Here is a 16,961-nt window from a genome sequence, read left to right on the forward strand (position 1 = left end):
CTGAACTTGCTAAATTTTAAGGAAACGTAACGTGGTTGCTCAGTTGTTTTTATTTTCCCCCTTAGATTGCATTTCAGGCAAATAAATAAAGGATATGACATAGGTCTCATGATACCATGTAATTTCAGTTTACTAATAAGCTGAAATCATTTATGGAAAACTTCAAGTCAATTTGTGAAATGAGAAAACTTTATTTTTTTATCTGCTAATAATCTGGTCTGTTTTCAGTTAAATATGTGTCCAATCACCATTTGATTTGGTGTTTGATTTGGTGTTTAAGAAAAATCAAAGAATTACAGTATTACTACTTTTCCTATAGCTATTAGTGCTTCCATTTAAAAAGTCTGTGTCCCCAAAAATGCCCTCCTAAGATGTGACCTAGGAATTCTATGACATCTTATTAATTTGTGACTTAGTATCTGTCAATTTAACATAAACATTAATAATTCCACAAGAAATTATGTGTTCTTAATTTGTTTTTGCTTGCTGCCTTGATATTGAAAAATCTAAAAATTGAAGGTCATGTGAGAGATGATGACTGTTGTGATAATAAAAAAATTCAACATTAACCCCCAATTTATAACTTCAAGACAATGGGTAGGTTGAAAGAAAAAAAAAATTACTTGTCTCAAAGTGAGGACAGGGTTAACTTAGGAGATTTCCAGACAGCATCTGAATGGTAGTAATCATCCTTCATGAAGATGCAACCAAATAACAATATCTAAGCTTTAATTTGCTTCCCTTTAAATTATGGAAAACCACCAACAAATTATTCATTATTTAAAAGATCCAGCTTCACTCAATTGCGTTACTAAAAATTTGACTCAATTACTTATCAGAAAAAAAAAAACTACACAAAATCAGACTCTGAAAATGGAGGAAACTTATCTTCAGATTATAACCTTTATTTATTTCATTAAATTATTGAATAGAAATCATTTTTCAAATACTTTTAAAAGGAAACATTTAACATATGCTTTCTTTTTTATCTTCTTTGGAAAAGAGATTAGAAAAGACATTAGTTATGCCCTTGAATGTCTACCTACATTTCAGCCAAAACTTTAAAGGGTAGGGAAGGTGGAGAAAACTTTCACAGAAATTCATAAACCCTTCAAGTGCCACAAATAGGTTTTAGGTAGCATGAGCAATTTATTAGATTTATTGCTTGTACTTGTTCACATAAAGGAAGTTATAAGGTATTCCACAAAAGAAGATAAAATTGAAAGTTGTTGGTAGAAACCTTTATTGTTGTAAACTATCCAAACGAGGGATGTGACCTAGGAATAAAAAAGAAGTTATTTTATCTTTTCTGTCACCTGGATATGTCTCTCCTTTGAGTCATCTCTGAGTATTTTACATTGTTTTATTTTTCATCCTTGTTGTGAAAGCACTCTTATTGTTTAGTAAGCAGAATTAGGGTAGCTGAAGTTTATAGAGTCAATGGCTGACAAACAATAAGGTCAATGTCTGTCCCATCCTGGAAAAATTGAGGTTAGAACAGGTGAAATTATCATTCTGTTTTGTTTTTATGGCTCTAATAGAATGCCAGAGAGTCCCTGACCTCTGCTGCCAGTCATGTCTTACTCTAATAGCAACGTGTAACCTTTGACACTCAATTAAAACAGGAAATAAGGCAAAGAATGGGTCAATATGCATGTTTGGCCAATGCAAGCCTCTGAAATAAATTCCAAGGGGCTTTCAAAGGAGCCATAACCCTTATTCATTTGGCACACAGGCATTAAAGTTATGGTCAGTAAAGTAAAAGAACATAGAAACAAAAAAAATAACCTGCATTGTTTATTTTCTTTCTGACCCTAAGACCTGTATATTAAGGTATGCCACAACAGAACGATTCACACTACACTTTCTGATTACTGAGGGCAAGTGTGGCTTGATGGGACTGGATAGGTATTTTGGGTATAGAAGGTTACTTACTGGAATAGTCAGATCTTTTTATTTAATGTGAATTTATATTATAAGCAGAAAAGAGCCAGAGTATACTTTTTTTCCTTATGGATTAATAGCAGCATTGTTTTTGAAAAGTTAAGTATGTGAGTATGAGTGCTGCTAGTATGTTTGGTAGTCAGCTGGAGAGGAGTCCACGTTAGAGACAACAGGTGTACCATAATTCTGATATATCTCAGAGTGACAATGTGTCGGTGGGTAAATATTCTCCTCATGGATGTTCAAGGATACTATCTTGGGTTTTGTCCAGGGAACAATGAGAAAAATGTGGAGGAAAGAACATTTGTGGCAAACAAACAAACAAAAAACAAAACAGAACAAAACAAAAGCAGCATGGTCTTGGGATCGGTTAGGTCTAGATATAAATCCCAATTTTCTTTCTTATTAAAAATGTGCAAAAATGTGCCTATGAATAAATTAAATGATCTTCTTTTATCTATCATTTTCTGTGTATTAGGAATAATATTATACACCTCTTTATAAGGAATTTCTTATTGTTTTTGACTAAATGAGATGGTTCTTATTTAATTATTCAATGGCTAGCATAGAAAAGACATAAATATTTTTTAGCCTCTCATTAATTTATTATGTTTCTCTATTGAACAAATTGATGTGATCTAATGTGATATTAGTTGTTAGAGCTCCAGAAATAGAGCACTAGACTGTAGAATATCATGGAGACATACATTTTAATTTCAAGTAAAATGGTTTAGACAGGCCCTGGCAACACACGGAGACATACACAAACACACATACGTACATATTAGAAAAGATCTGGAAAGATATATATAAAATGTCTATAGCAGCAATCTGCAGGCAATAAGAATAGGGTACATTTTTATACTTCTATATTGTAAATTTACTACTTTTGTAATAATAATAATGCAAAAAGACATGCTAATTTTTGCAAATCATCTTAGTTTAAAAATTATAAATTAGATTACTGGCAATCTCTGTTAGATATCCTCTCACCTGAAAATACAAGGAATATTGTTTTAGCACCATCCCTTGTTTCCAGTACTCCTAGATGCATGAGTTTCTCAATGCCTATATTAATTGATGGCAAATGTGTGTTCTCTACATGCCAGCCAGAAATACTAAAAGAAGAAGTTAGAGGTCCAAAGAAATAATATATTTAATCCAGGCAAACAGTATATGCAAATGTTTGTCAATTTTCCAACATTCTCAGAATAAAAGTGAACTATATTCTAAAGGCAAGTCAAAAGCTCCATAAAGACTATCTTGAAAAGGTCACAGACTTAATTCCAAATTGTCTAACAAAGAATCTGTGTGAAGGTTACCTGGGTGGCTCGGTCCATTAAGCATCTGACTCTTGATCTCAGCTCAGATCTTAATCTCAAGGTCATGAGTTCACACCCCACTTTGGGGTCCACAAAAAAATATTCTGTGTGATATTGGCAATGGGACAATAGCATGCTACTTTATTCAAAAAAGAAGTGAGAAGAAAATTAGACACCTTCAGTGGGTAAAAATACACAAATGAGTCACGATTAAAATTTGAACCAAATGAATAAAAGCCATGTCTTAAAAAAAAAATGGTGTAAATGATGATAGTATACTTAACACTTAAAACCTTTTTCTTTTATATATTTTTAAATTCTAGAATAATTAATATACTGTGTTATTTCAATGTCAGGTGTATAATATAAAGATTCAACAAATCTGTATATTACTCAGTGCTCAGGATGATAAGTGTACTCTCAATCCTTTTTACCTATTTCACCCATACCTCACCTATTTCCCTTCTGGTGATCACCAGTTTGCTCTCTATAGTTTAGAGCCTGCTTTTGTCTTCTTTTTATTTTATTCATTTGTTTTGTATCTTTAATTCCACATATAACTGAAATTATATGGTATTTGTCTTTGACTGACTAAATTATTTCACATAGCATACCCTCTAGTTGCTTCTAAGTTGTTGGTAATGGCAAATGGCAATGTTTCATTCTTTGTTATGGCTGAGTAATATTCCATTGTATGTATGTATGTATGTATGTGTGTGTGTGTGATATACATATATGTGTATACACACCACTTCTTTATCCATTCATCTATTGATGGACATGGCTTGCTTCCATAATTTTGCTATTACAAATAATGCTGCAATAAACAGAGGGATGCATATATCTTTTTTGAAATAATGTTTTCATATCCTTTGAATAAATACACATTAATGGAATTCATGATCATGTGGTAATTCTTGATTGATTGATTGATTGATTGACTGATTGAGGAACCTCCATACAACTCCACAGTGTCTGCACCAGGTTGCATTCCCATTAACAGAGCGTAAAGTTCCATTTTCTCCAAATCCTTGGCAACACTTGTTGTTTCTTGTGTTTTTTATTTTAGCCATTCTGATAGTTATGAGGTGATATCTCACTGTGGTTTTTATATGCATTTCTCTGATGATGAGTGATGTTATGCATCTTTTCATGTGTCTGTTGGCTATCTGTATATCTTTGGAGAAATATCTTTTCATGTTTTCTGCCCATTTTTAATTGGATTACTTATTATTTGGTGATGAGTTGTGTATCATTTACAATTATCTTCACCTGTGAAACTGTTCAATAGGATGCCAGTTTCCTTTGCTGTGCAGAAGCTTTCATTTTGATGTAATACCAACAGTTTAATTTTGGTTTTATTTCCCCTGCCTCAGGAGACATATCTAAAAAAAATGTTTGTATGGCCGATATCAGAGAAATTGCTGCCTGTGCTCTCTTCTAGGATTTTTATGGTTTCAGGTCTCACATGTAGGTCTTAATCCATTTTGAGTTTATTTTTATGTATGTCATAGGAAAGTGGCCTAATCTCATTATTTAGCATGTAGCTGTCTAGTTTTCCCAACACCATTTGTTGAAAAGACTTTTTCCTATTGCATATTCTTACCTACTTTGTCAAAGATTAATTGACCATATAATCATGGATTTATTCCTGGGCTCTCTTCTCTATTCCATTCCATTGACGTATGTGTCTTTTGGGGTCTATACCATCCTCTTTTGAATACTGCAGCTTTGTAATATAACTTGAAATTTGGGATTGTAATGCCTCCAGTTTTGTCCTTTTTTCAAGATTGCGTTGGCTATTTGGGGTGTTTTGTGGTTCCATGCAAGTTTTAGGATAATTTGTTCTAGTTCTGTGCAAAATACTGTTGGCATTTTGACAAGGATCATAAAATGTGTAGATTGCTTTGGGCAGTATATGCATTTTAATAATGCTCAGTCTTCTAAGCCATGAATATGGAATATATCTCCATTTATTTTTATCTTCAATTTATTTCATCCATGTTTTATAATTTTCAAAGTACAGGTCTTTCACCTCATTGGTCAAGTTTCTTCCCATGTATCTTATTGTTCATGGTACAATTGTAAATGGAACTGATTTCTTAATTTCTCTTTCTGCTACTTCATTATTAGTGTATAGAAATGCAACCAATTTCTGTAATTGATTTTGTATCTTCAGACTTTATTGAATTCACTTATCAGTTTTAATAGGTTTTGTTTTGTTTTGTTATGGAGTCTTTAGGGTTTTCTACATATAGTATGTCATCTGTAAATAGTGAAAGTTTTACCTCTTTCTTACCAATCTGGCTACCTTTTATTTCTTTTTCTTATTTGCTGTGGCTAGGACTTACAGTACTATATTGAATAAAAGTGGTGATAATGGACAACATTATTCCTGAACTTACAGGAAAAATTCTGTTTTTCCCCACTGAGTATGATGTTAGCAGTGGGTTTTTCATATACAGATTTTATGTTAAGGTATTTTCCTCTAAGCCTACTTTGTTCAGAATTTTTATCATGAGTGGATGTTATACATTGTCACATACTTTTTCTGCATCTTTTGAAGTGTTCATATGGTTTTTATCCTTTTCTCATTGATGTGGTATATCACATTGATTGATTTGTGAATACTGAACCATCCTGGAAATAAATTTCACTTGATAGTGATGTATGATTGTTTTAAATATATTGTTGGATTTCATTTGCTACTATTTTGTTGAGAATTTTTTCATCTGCGTATATCAGAGATAATGGCCTATGGTTCATTTTCTGTCTCTCTCTCTCTATCTCTTTCTGTGGTTTTTTCTGGTTTTGGTATCAGGGGAAACCTGTGCTTATAGTATGAATTTGGAAGCTTTCCTTCCTCTTCCATTTTTTGGCATATTTTGAGAAAAATATCTCTTCTTCAGATGTTTGGTAGAATTCCCCTGTGAGGTTGACTGGTCCTGGACTTTCGTTTGCTGGGAGTTTCTAGTTACTATTTCAACTTCATTACTGGTAATTGGTATGTTTTAATTTTCTATTTATTCCTGATTCAGTTTTGGGAGGTTTTATGTTTGTAGGAATTTATTTATTCTAGCCTGTCCAATTTGTTGGCATATATTTTTCATAATATTTTCCTATAATTCTTTTTATTTCTGTGGTGTCAGTTGTTATTTATCCTGTTATATTTCTGATTTTGAGTTCTTTCCTTAATGAGTCTTGCTAAAGTCTTATCAGTTTTGTTGAGCTTTTCATAGAACCTGCTCCTATTTTCATTGATCTGTTCAGTTGTTTTCTTAGTTTCTATTTGTTTCTGCTCTACTCTTTATTATTTCCTTCCTTCTGCTGGTTTTGGGATTATTTGTTCTTTTTGTAGGCTCTCTTTTGTAGGTTTAAGATTAGGTTGTTTATTTTAGATTTTTTTCTTGCTTCATAAGGTAGGTCTGCATGGCTATAAACTTCCCTCTTAGAACTACTTTTGCTGCATCCCAAAGATTTTAGACTGTTGTATTTCCATTTTTATTTTCATTTGTCTCAGTGTATTTCTTGATTTCCTCTTTGATTTCTTGGTTGATCCATTCATTGTTTAGCTGTTACTAACCTTCATCTGTTTGTGTTGTTTCCAGACTTTTTCTTGTGGTTGATTTCTACTTTCATAATGTTGTGGTTAGAAAAGATGCATGATAGAACTTCACTCTTTTTTAATTTGTTGAGACTCATTTTGTGACCCAATATGTGATCTATTCTAGGGAATATTCCACGTGCACTTGAAAAGAATGTATATTCTGCTGTTTTAGTATGGAATGTTCTGAATCTATCTATTAGATGCATCTAGTCCAATGTATCACTCAAAGCCACAGTTTCCTTGTTGATTTACTGTTTAGATGATCTATCCCTTGCTATAAGTGGATTTTTAAAGCCCCTACTCTTATTTTATTACTATCAATTATTTTCTTTATGTTTATTAACAGATGCTATTTGTATTTGAGTGCTTCCATGATGGGTACATAAGTATTTACAGTTGTTAGATATTCCTGTTGAATTGTTCCCTTATTGATTATATCCCCTTTAACATTTCTTGTAACTGGTTTAGTGGTCATAAATTCCTTTAACTTTTGTGTGAGAAGCTTTCCTTCTATTCTGAATGATAGCCTTACTCAATAGAGTATTTTTGGCTATAAGTTTGGGTCATTCAGTACTTTAAATATATAATGTACTCCCTTCTGGCTTGCAAGGTTTCTGCTGAAAAATCAGCTGACAACTTTATGGAGCTTCCCTATATATAACTATTTTCTCTTGCTGCTTTTAAAATTTTCTTTTTATCACTACTTTTTGCCATTTTAATTCTTATATTTCTTGGTGTGGACCTCCTGGGATTGATTTTGTTGGGGATCTCTGTGCTTCCTGGATCTGGATTTCTGTTTCTTTCCTCAGATTCAGGAAGTTTTCAGCTATCATTTTTTTTTTTTCAAATAAACTTTCTGCCCCCTTTACTGCCTCTACTCCTTTTCAGACTCACATAATGTTAGTTTTTCTACACTTCATGGTGTTGCTGAGTTCCCTTAATCTGTCCATTAAAAAAAAAAAAAAAAAAACTATTCCACTTTTTAATTCTGTCTTCCTTCTCCTGTCCAACTTGATTGCTTTCCACTACTCCTTCCTCCGGTTACTAATTCATTATTCTACTTCCTCTAGTCTATTTATTCCACATAGCATATTTTTAAATTTCAGCTATTGAGTTCTTCATCTCTGATTTTTTTTAATAGATATTTCCTATTTATTGAGGGTCTCATTTAAGTCCTCTCCTCTTTTCTCCAGTCCAGTGAGTATCTATGACCATTACTTTAAATTCTCTATCAAGTAAATTGCTTAACTCTGTTGAGTTTGGCCATCTTGCTGTGACTTTTAGATAAAAGTCTTTCACTTGTTCTTTCACTTGGGTCATATTCCTCTGTCTCCTCATTTTGTCCAACTCTTCATGTCTGTTTCTCTGTGTTAGGAAGGTGAGCTGTGTCTCCTGCTCTTCCAAGTAGTGGTCCTGTAGTGCTGCAGTGCAATGTCCCCTGTTCACCAAAACTTGGCTCTTCAAGGCTATCTCCTGTGTGTGTCATGTTAACCTTTTGTTGTGGCTGAGGTGTGTTTGCCTACAGTCTATTCATCTGCAATGGCTCTCATTACCTCTTATGGGCAGGGAATGATGCAGTGTAGAGCTGCCTTGGGCTTGAGTTGGGTCAACCAGGCATTTGCCAGAGCTACAGTCACACCAAACTACAGGGGGAATCTCCCTGTGTTGTCCCTTTGAGGCTTTCATTGGCAGGTGGGTCCAGCAGTGAGACCAGATGTCTACCCACACCCCTGCCCTGGTTACTGCTGAGGCTACAGAGGTGAAGCTGATGTGTGTCATTATCTTCCCTGTCCCCAGGGCATAAGCCACTCCGGAATGCTGTGGATTACTGTGAGGCTTATTTGCACACAACTAGGACTGTGGCTCTGGTTTCGATGGACTCCTGCAGGGAGCAGGTTGAAGGCAGTGGAGTGGCAGGAGAAAGCGGGGACAGGGCTTACCATATTAACAAGCTATGCAAGTGTCTGCTGTGGGTAGCCTAGGGCAGGTTGGAAGGAGCAGTCCATGGGAGTGTGCATGGTGGGGTGCATTGTTATAGCCAGCTAAGGGGAGAGTGTGCTAGTTCCCACAGGTGTCTGTATCTAGTCTATAGTGTGGGGGAGGGAAATAGTGCCTGCCAGCTCTTTTTTTCCTTGGGGAAATCTAACGACCCCTGCCTCTCCTGCACAAATTCTGAGATTAGTAAATAGATCTTCCTGTATACCTTAGGTGTTTTTCAAACTGCTGCTTCTGTGCTGTATCCCTGTGGGGTTGTTAGGCAATCTCTTAAGGTCAGGGACTCCGTTTCCTCTCACCCTCCACCCCTCCCAGAGCCAAGCCCACTGATTTTTAAGGTTCCTGGTGTTGAGTGCCATTGACTATATAAACTTGTAAAATTAAGCCCCTCTGGTTTTCAAAGCCAAATATTCTGGGGATTCATCGTCCCAATGTAGTTCTCCGTATCTGGCATATCTGGGGTTGGGTCTGCTCCTCTCCCTTATTCTTGCCTGCAGGGGCCCTCCACTCTGCAAAGAGTCTGCTGGGGTAGTTTGGTTCTTGTTAGTTTCTTTACCCCTCCTACTCTTTCATTTGGCCTCCTCTCTATAATTAGCTGTGGAGAAGCTTTTCTATCAGTCTTTGGGTCATTTCTTAGGTTATTTACATTGATTTGTTTAGGTTCTTCCTACTCTGCCACATTCCCCAGAAGTCCAGTGCTTTTCCACTACAGTATCAAGGGCATAGTAAAAATGGAGTACATTTTCTGTTCCATATGTCATGGCTTTACAAATTATAACAAGGACATTCTCTGCAATAGCTCCAGTACAATTATTTTTTTTTAATCACACTTTTATAATACTACTATCAATCCACAGGATATATTCAGATTTTGCAAATTGTACTTTGAGTGTTCTTTACAGCAAGACAAAATTCTGGACCATGTGTAACATTTAATTTTCGTGTCTTTATCAGAACTTTACAAAGTATCTTTTGCTGTGTTTGCTTTTTATAATTACTTTAGTTTATTTTGTACTTTGCCTTTTGGGTCAACTTTTCCTAGTATACAAATATCACACATATCTAGACAGTAACATTTCTTGTTTGCATTGTGTTTATAATTCCTTTAAATTCAAGGCCATTACAGAGCTTCTTTAGTAGATACCAACTTTCTATTGGTACCTCCCATTTTCTTTCAGGGATAGGTTAGAATTTTTTTTTAATTTCCTCAACTTTTGAGTCATTGTCCATTCCAAAATTTCATGCTATAGATTCATGCCTCAGATATATTTCAATATTTTTAAAACTATTTTCTTAAAATCTATCCTGTGCATCTGACTGCATTCAGCACTCTATTCTTCCAGTACCATGTAGACTCTAAGATGACATAATTTCTTTTCCCCAAAGTTCCCATTACTTTAGCAATCGATTCTTCCCCGCCCAAAATAGTTAATTCCATTCTGGGGCACTTGGATGGCTCAGTTGTTAAGCATCTGCCTTCAGCTCAGATCATGATCCCAGGGCCCTGGGATTGAGCCCTGCATCGGGTTCCCTGCTCAGCAGGATGCCTGTTTCTCTCTTTCCTACTTCCCTTGCTTGTGTTCCCTCTCTCACTGTCTCTCTCTCTCTCTGTCAAATAAATAAATAAAATCTTTAAAAAAAAGAATTCATTCCATTCTAAACATCTGATCAGTTCCCCCCTCATCTCCTCTGAAAGGTAAAATTTTTAAAAGTTAGGAATATATATATATATATATATGAGACTTTCAGTGAATGTCCAGATGGTTAAAGCCTCAAATCACTATTATAATTTGCATCCTAGCCAATGTGTGCTCTGCACACAAAAAAGTTTTTATTTACTCCATATAGCAGATTAGACTGTAGTCTTATCTTTCAAAGAGGTATCACTTCTGCCATCCTCTATGCTTGCTTAAATTTTCATGAATTTCTGAGAGTGTATATATTGTTTTGACTTCCACAGTTTTTCTGCCTTCTGATATAACAGATGTTTCTTTTGAATAGGCCATAATTTTCCTTTAGTGTATTCTTATCCTACCCTACTGAGTTTCAGAGAATACTAAAAGAGGTTATTCACCATTTTATTCTATAATCTCAGATCTGCATTGCTTACCATTCATTCTTTATATTTTAGCATGCTACAGAGCTTCCCAAGCCCTGTGCTATGCAATATTATATTCTCTGAGATGTGAGTGGGTATATAGTGAACAAATGGCTCCAGGTGAAATAATCTGGGAAACACCATCTACTCTAACTTCTTGGGAATTCTCAAATTGAATAGCATGTGAATAGTTCCGGAAAATGCCACAAATAAAAACACAAAAACTACACAAAAACACAAAAACAGATATAAAACTAAAAACTTTTATATCTGATATGTTAGACATATAGTATTCATGATATAATCAGAGTGTAAATATAGTATTGTTTGTACATTTAAAAGTTATTCACTAAAACAAATTTTATTTGAATCCTAAAGGAAAACTTCAGCAGGTGCATGAGTCTTGTCTATTAACTGCTACGTAACAGTTAGATACTCATAAAGTTACTTTGAGTAAAAAAAAAAAGAGTTTCGGTACATAATCAGGTTGTCTTTTCCAAGATAGGAATCAAAGCTGTGGGTTTTATTTAGCACGTATCTTCCTCCCAACCCCAACCTAAGCCTGCTTTAGTCTGAAAGTTATTTTCTTCAACTTATGGCTCTCCTGCCTTTGCTCTCCCCCAGGTTCTGAACTTTCTGGGGATTCAGGGGATGAATGAAAGAGTGGTAGGAACATAGGAAAGGACTTGATAAAAAAAGGTTTACATTCTTTGAGACTGGCAGATGGTTATTCCTCTTGGTCTCACAGGCATTTATTTCATTGATGGGAACCTTGCTACAAGTTAATTTAGACCCACTAAATTCCAACTGGTCATTTGACTTCTACAGTTTCCACATATCACACCATCCTCCTTATGACTGGGTCCCTCTGCCTAACTGCCATGGCTCTACTAGTCAGGACACAAGACTATGCCACCCTGTCTATCCTACATGATTATATCTATCTATAGGAAACACACATCCCATGTCCTGATAAACAAAGTGGACAAGTCAATTCTCAGTACAGTCTGCTCTATGCTGTCACAAGCCACTTTGATTTTCTCACACACAGTCACCAGATTTCAGGGAGCACATTTCAAACTCTCTGAGAGTTCAATAAATGTCCTCACCGGACTTGCAGATAAGAAGGCAGTGCACCCGCCACTCTCCACTGGTGAGTGTAGGGCTGGCAGAGACACTATACTGCATCACAAAAGGAAGCGATATGGTATATAATCTACATGGATGACTGAGGGTTGGGAATGAGGACATCACTCACAGAACTTATAGCACCCCCAAGAATTGGACAGCATGGAAGTTTTGATGGGTGGAAACCCTCAACATAAGAACAGCAATTGGCAAAGTTATGTCTTCACAAATCATCCCTCCTTTTCACTAAACCCTCTGTGTCAGAGGGTTTAAAGGTCATTGAACTTGTTCTCGGATACATCCTATGTAAATTTTGCATTCTCCCTCTTCTCTCAGGATCTGATATCTATCATCTTTGCAACTTAGAAAATAATAAAGTAGGGGAGAAAGGCAATTTAAATATCCTATTAATCAAACATTTTACAAAATTATTTGATTATAGAAAATATTTTTCCCCACAGGACATTGATATTTCATGGATCAATGATGATCCGCATAGCAGAGTTTGGTTAACACCAATATGCGGCAATCTGAGGTCAATGTAATAGCCAAGATTACTTACTATAGGTCTTGGTTTGCCTATAACAGCTCTCCATTCTCTCTTGATTTCTTTGGAGAATTTCACCTCTTTCCATATCTCGGGGTCCTGTCTTCTATCAAAAAATAAGAGTTAGCCTCAATGCAAAAATAAAACCAATATATTTTTCACAGGATGTTTTAGATAAAACCAAAAATTTTCCCATGGATTTCATAAGAGCAACAGATATGAATTTGGGGGTTAGAGCATGAAGAGAGCATGTCTGCAGAATAAAGTCAATGTTAAGAGGGAGTTAGAGCTAAGAAAGGGTATTTTTTGAGTTCTTGTAGATAGCTGAGCCTCAGAAGGTAAGTATATCATTAAGCTTGCCAGTTTTATGAGAAAACACATTCTACTCTCCTTTTTCCCTAAGATAGTTTTGGTTAGCTGTTTCTTGCTTGCAACGAAAAGAAAATAATAATAAAAAATTAAATTTTTTTTTTTTAAATTGACCTGAACACCCTGATTATACTAGAGGCTGCTTCCCAGTTGTTTTCCTTTGGGAAATAGGTACCTCAAGTGTGTGTGTGCCTGTATGCATGCATGTATTTCCAATAATAAATCCACAGGCATATCACACATCATTATTAGCAGGTTCATCATTTTCTTTCACTCTGTCTCCTATTTGTTTCCTATGATCCTTAATACAAAGTCAGGGACATTGCCAGGTAATTCTGCTATGCTGATTTAATGTCAGATCTGATCCTAAGATATCTTACTTTTTACAGGACATACTAAAGGAAATATTAAGGTAGTATTAAATCTTTTGGCCTTACTCGAGAGCATAATTTATATTTTAAAGTTCATAAGTGCACCTAACTAATGCTAATGACTTTTGACCTGAACTTCATATCTGGAAATGAGCAAGCACATTCAGTTCTAAAGGAATTATATACGTGTAGTACTTTCTACTGGGTCTTTCCTCCTATACTTTGATAGAACTGGAACTACTTGCTATTATCCACCATTATATCCAGTATTATTCTTAGTGGCTAATTTACATGCTTATTACAATTAGAATATACCTCTAAATATAGAAGAACATGAAAAATTCACTTTAGGAGCCTACTTGTTATTGAAAGCTTCCCTGCATTGGATGAAATATGAGCAACCGAGGGAAATCAGAGAATGAAAATAAATAAGCATAATGATGAATTTAGAAAGCCAGATTTTTATTAAATCCCACCACCATGAAACGTGATCATAGTTTCCTTTCCTCAAATGAATGTACTCTTGAGAAACAAGATACATCATTAATACACTGGTGGGGTTTGTTTGTATTAATTAATTAAAATGCATATTTTCAAATGAAGTGCTATATCGGAAAAAATAAGCATATACAGTTATATTTCCTTTCCAAAATTCAGCCTCATCTTATCAAGCAATAACTATAAGCATACTATGTTGACCCTTAGTCAACTTAGAGAAAAGAGAAACACAAAGACCATAATATAGCAAGGCTAAGCTAAAGTTAGCACCCCCTAGAATTGTGTAGAATTGAAACTTTGGCAGGGGCATACTTACAAAGCAACACAGCTCTCTCTAAAGAAACTTATTCGCAAATATTACTCACTATATACTTCTATAATCTCTAAGTGAGTCAATCTGTTCAAAATCTTCTTTTAAGAAAATGGAAGAAACTCTACCAACTGTGTTTCACGGTTTTAGATGGCCACACTATTTGGTTTAGGGACATGGGGTGGTTTTTAACATCAATACATGAACATGAAGAATAAAGTAAATTGGAAAACATATTTTCATTTAAATTTAAAGGTTCTTTCTGAGGATTAAAATTAGTTCATTCTGAAGGGCTTAGTATTGATCTCCCTCTATCTTGGCAGAACAACAAATGATGGAGGCAAAAGAAAATAGACAAGTTTTTCCTAAGAGAATTTAACCACACAGTTATTACTGATGAGAAATTCATGTCTACGTCAAAGACTCATGTATCCCAAGAACTTTAGAGCTAAAGAAAATGTATGATCACCAAATACTACTCCCTTAGTTTACAAATGGGAAAATAAAGATCAGAGAGTTAAAGTGATTTGGTCAATGTCGTACAAGGAGACACTAACAGATCTATACCTGAAATTTAGTTGCTAGGCTTTTTCTATCAAAGTGTGCACTTGTGTGTCTCTCAATTACTTAGAGGCATGAAAAATCTTACTCTGGCATCTTTTCCAAAATGCTAAAATCAGAATCTTAAGACTGGCAGTGAAGCACATAAGAACATTTAATCCCATCTCATCAGTGTGTACCATGTGGAAAGATCAGCTCTCTCTTTCTCAACAAAATTCTCTAATACAATAATCAGAATAAAACTATTTCCAAAAAGCATTTGCTTTAGAAAAGCCTAATATCTTGCATGAGTATTCTAAAGACACCCAGAAGATGGAAATTTTTTTCCTATCCTACAATAATTTCATAGTAAGAAAATGCATTAAATGCCATTTTAAAAGCTGGAAGCAGCCATCAAACTGTTAAAAACCATTGCAGAGGAATTTGCATCATTTCCCCACTTAGTTTATGTTTATTCAACTACACACAATCATAAAATAGACTGTGAACAATTTAACTACTAAGTTGAACTATATGAATCACCATTTTTTGTACTTCACAAAGTATCAAATTGAGTCCATATGCTTCTGAGTGATCATGGAATGGGAGACAGTAATTCTGAACTTCTTGGTTCCTGTATGCTTGAGTATTTTGTAAGCTGAATGTGACTCTAATATTTTAAATTACTTCCCTTTTTAACCATAGGAATCTTAAATATGATCCAGTGGCCTTATACTTACATAAATTTATGTGCACTATACTTCTGAAAATGAGCAATTTAAAGACATTATTAAGGTTAAATTGGGTTACACACATTTACCACCTTTAAATTTATGACTTTAAAGTGTAAATCTGTATAAACCATGAATTCATTTATCTCTGGGTGTTTTAAAGTAAAAAGGTTTATTTTGACTATTAAAGTTTCATATGGTTTATAATTATTTACACAAACATGCATTTATTTTATCTGTAAGGTATCAAAGACTACTGCCAGAGAAATTATCTCATCCACCTCCATATTATACCAAGGATTTCTAGAGGATTAAAAAGGGGGCTTATGGAGGGTTACCCGGTTCCTGTGATGGTATCACTATCAGAATCCATCTCTCTTGAGTTGCAGCCTGCTGTACTTTCTACCACTTATCACTAGAGCATATATTTACCTCCAATAAATGTATACTTTATTCTTCTTCTATGGTTGGTTTTATCTCATATGAAGGCCATCTTCCAACCTGTCAATAGCTAGGCACAAAAATGTTTCATCTTCATCTCACGTGTGGGAGCAATAGAAGCTGAGGTGAGAGCCTGTAGTGGGGAGCACAAAGGACTATTAGAAATCAAGTGGGATTATTTCCACAGCCATTCGTTGCTCTTGGTTTAGGGAACTCTAATACTGTGAGGGGTTCTTTGTTCTAATGGCTGGCGTCCCATGAGAGAGAATCAGGATAAAGAATACAACAAGAGCAGCTGAGGTCAGGAGAACTAAAACAAGACTTTAATGGATTGGGTTCAAAACGTCATGGCAGGTGTTTTTCCAAACATCTAACAGAAGAAGCAATTTGTAAGCAGGACAACCTGATTTTGAAATTCAAGCGCTTTCTCCTTCCACTCAGGATCCTGACTGTTCAAAATTAAATCACAATAAAGATAAATGCAATGTGTTAAGTTGTCCCTGAGCTATCGGAATCAGATAAGAGGTGTGCAGCATTGTGGGGAGATCACATAAGACTGTGATAACTCAAATGTTCAATTTGTCAAATGGCTCCTTCTGTTGGTGCAGAGAGCTGAAGCATTTTCATGAGCTTGAGATCAAGATCCTGAGCAAGTATGAGAAATAACTATTTTGCTTTGTGGACGAACAAAATAAATGTGTTCTGGATTATGAGGAGGAAAAAAGCAAGTGTGATTAACCTTACATATTTCCAAAGTGTTTTTCTTCAGAAATAAAACTAACACGAACATTTTTTTTGTTCCCAACCCTCATCCCTCTGTATACTATTTTCAGTCTCTGTAAAAGTAACAAAAGCTCTTTGCATTTATATAGCAGATTTACCCCAAAATTCAGTAATATTATGAATAGAAATAGTTTAATTTATCTTTGCAATGCATCTCTTATGTGAATAAAGGGTAGTTTTTCTGATTTTTATTTTTTGTTTGTTTTAAGGACAGAATAAGTCACAATCAGATTGGCAGTCCTGCAGACAATGTAGCTGTAATAATTGAAACCACTGC

At 35.0% G+C, this 16,961-nt stretch overlaps 1 long non-coding RNA gene across 1 annotated transcript; it reads right to left on the bottom strand.

Moving 5' to 3' along the window:
• Positions 1 to 890: 890 nt before the first annotated feature.
• Positions 891 to 16,031, bottom strand: LOC123392002. Its single transcript, XR_006606685.1, has 3 exons — positions 15,893 to 16,031; positions 12,657 to 12,747; positions 891 to 1,277 (listed from the first exon to the last, which is right to left on the bottom strand). It is a non-coding gene; the product is annotated as an uncharacterized LOC123392002 (long non-coding RNA).
• Between the last annotated feature and the right edge of the window lie 930 nt (positions 16,032 to 16,961).

Source organism: Mustela putorius, unplaced genomic scaffold (assembly GCF_011764305.1).
Source record: "Mustela putorius furo isolate JIRA1106 unplaced genomic scaffold, ASM1176430v1.1 tig00000421_pilon_pilon_pilon, whole genome shotgun sequence".
In the NCBI taxonomy this organism is placed as follows: Eukaryota; Metazoa; Chordata; class Mammalia; order Carnivora; family Mustelidae; genus Mustela; species Mustela putorius.